We start from the raw sequence: 2,500 nt of genomic DNA on the forward strand, positions 1-2,500 counted from the left end.
GCCGAGCCGGAGCCCGAACAACTTGGATTTTCACCTCTAATTTATATCAACTCACCACTCCCCGAGGGATCCGCAGAATTGCTTCTGGGTCCCGTATCGTTATTTGCGATTCGTGTTTGCATTACACTACATTGAACTATTCCAACTTGTTTATCCGCATGGCGAACATTTGCTGCATTGAACATTTAAGTTCCACTTCGCTCTCCCCTACGTGGGTCTGAGCTTCGCTCTCAGGGAAAAAATATGCCACATTTGGTAGGGAAACCCGGTTTCATCACGCTATGTGCCCTGCACCACCAGCTTAGCGTGAATGCTTCGAGTTTCCCTAAGAAGTTCGATTGGTCTTGCAGAGTTTAAAGACAACGAAGCTTAGTTTCAAGCAATGATTTAATATACGCGTATTAAAAACCCTTAACTGTTACAACTTTTATGCTTGAAACCATCGCAACGAAGTCTTTGGGTCCGTAGACCCGTGATGTACTGCTCCAGGAAACGTTTTGAAAGAGTGGAAACTCAAAATCATAGGTTAAGATCATCGGCAGAACCCACCAGACACCACTTTTGCTTCATAAGTTCGGCCTATAGTCATATGACGATTTTCATCGGGGAGGGGACGTATGACCCAAACGGGGGCTTATATGACCCACGGACACTGCAAACCATGCTCCTACGACTAAATAGAGGTTAAAACTACGATTTGGTGAAATCTTCATTTTTGACCTCGAAGCAAGGTACCTTCCCTATAGTAGGCAATGAGTAAATGATCATAATCCCAGGAGGGCAAAAAATGGGAACCCGAGAGGAAAGCGCTGTTGGCGCGCCTAAGCTAGTGGCCCGTAGAGTAAAAAGGGTACCCCCAACAAAGTTGTCGTTTGACGTTCTGGTTGCACTTTTTATCATCTAAAATCAGTTTTCTACACGTTTTGAGGGGTTTTAGCAAAAAAAAAAATTTCGACTACTCGAGCTCTCTGGCCCGTTCGGTGCACATTTTTGAAAAAAGCTAGGGAGCTGCCCCTAGGTTCGGGGTGTCACAAAATGTTGAAAAGTGGTCGAAAAACCACTATCCAGAATCGGATGTAGAATCGTTAGACGAACTTAAAATTGTTCTACGACACCCATCTGCGACGTTTAGTATTCGAGTTATGGCCCGTACCAGGTCTGACCGAGCAATTTTTGTTCCGCGCACTTTGTGCACCGTACACTTTGATGTTTGTATGAAAAAGTACCCTACCTAGGGACGCGTAGAGCAAATTTGTACCCCCGGGCATGTTGTCGATTGACATTCTGGTTGCACTTTTCATCATCTAGGGTGCGTTCCTGACACGTTTTGAGGGGTTTTAGCAAAAAAAAAATTTTCGACTACTCGAGCTCTCTGGCCCGTTCGGTGCACATTTTTGAAAAAAGCTAGGGAGCTGCCCCTAGGTTCGGGGTGTCACAAAATGTTGAAAAGTGGTCGAAAAACCACTATCCAGAATCGGATGTAGAATCATTAGACGAACTTAAAATTGTTCTACGACACCCATCTGCGACGTTTAGTATTCGAGTTATGGCCCGTCCTAGGTCTGACCGAGCAATTTTTGTTCCGCGCACTTTGTGCACCGTACACTTTGATGTTTGTATGAAAAAGTACCCTACCTAGGGACGCGTAGAGCAAATTTGTACCCCCGGGCATGTTGTCGATTGACATTCTGGTTGCACTTTTCATCATCTAGGGTGCGTTCCTGACACGTTTTGAGGGGTTTTAGCAAAAAAAAAATTTTCGACTACTCGAGCTCTCTGGCCCGTTCGGTGCACATTTTTGAAAAAAGCTAGGGAGCTGCCCCTAGGTTCGGGGTGTCACAAAATGTTGAAAAGTGGTCGAAAAACCACTATCCAGAATCGGATGTAGAATCGTTTGACGAACTTAAAATTGTTCTACGACACCCATCTGCGACGTTTAGTATTCGAGTTATGGCCCGTACCAGGTCTGACCGAGCAATTTTTGTTCCGCGCACTTTGTGCACCGTACACGTTGATGTTTGTATGAAAAAGTACCCTACCTAGGGACGCGTATAGCGAATTTGTACCCCCGGGCATGTTGTCGATTGACATTCTGGTTGCACTTTTCATCATCTAGGGTGCGTTCCTGACACGTTTTGAGGGGTTTTAGCAAAAAAAAAATTTTCGACTACTCGAGCTCTCTGGCCCGTTCGGTGCACATTTTTGAAAAAAGCTAGGGAGCTGCCCCTAGGTTCGGGGTGTCACAAAATGTTGAAAAGTGGTCGAAAAACCACTATCCAGAATCGGATGTAGAATCGTTTGACGAACTTAAAATTGTTCTACGACACCCATCTGCGACGTTTAGTATTCGAGATATAGCACTTTGTAGGTCTGACCGAGCAATTTTGTACTAAAATGTATGGTGAACATGTAATTCATTAAATAACATTGACTTGCATCGTGCCCTACTTCATCGGCACAGCTGTTATTGACTATCTTTAGTGGAAATGGATTGAGTTTG

Source organism: Anopheles gambiae (genome assembly GCF_943734735.2).
Source record: "Anopheles gambiae chromosome X unlocalized genomic scaffold, idAnoGambNW_F1_1 X_unloc_4, whole genome shotgun sequence".
Taxonomy (NCBI): Eukaryota; Metazoa; Arthropoda; class Insecta; order Diptera; family Culicidae; genus Anopheles; species Anopheles gambiae.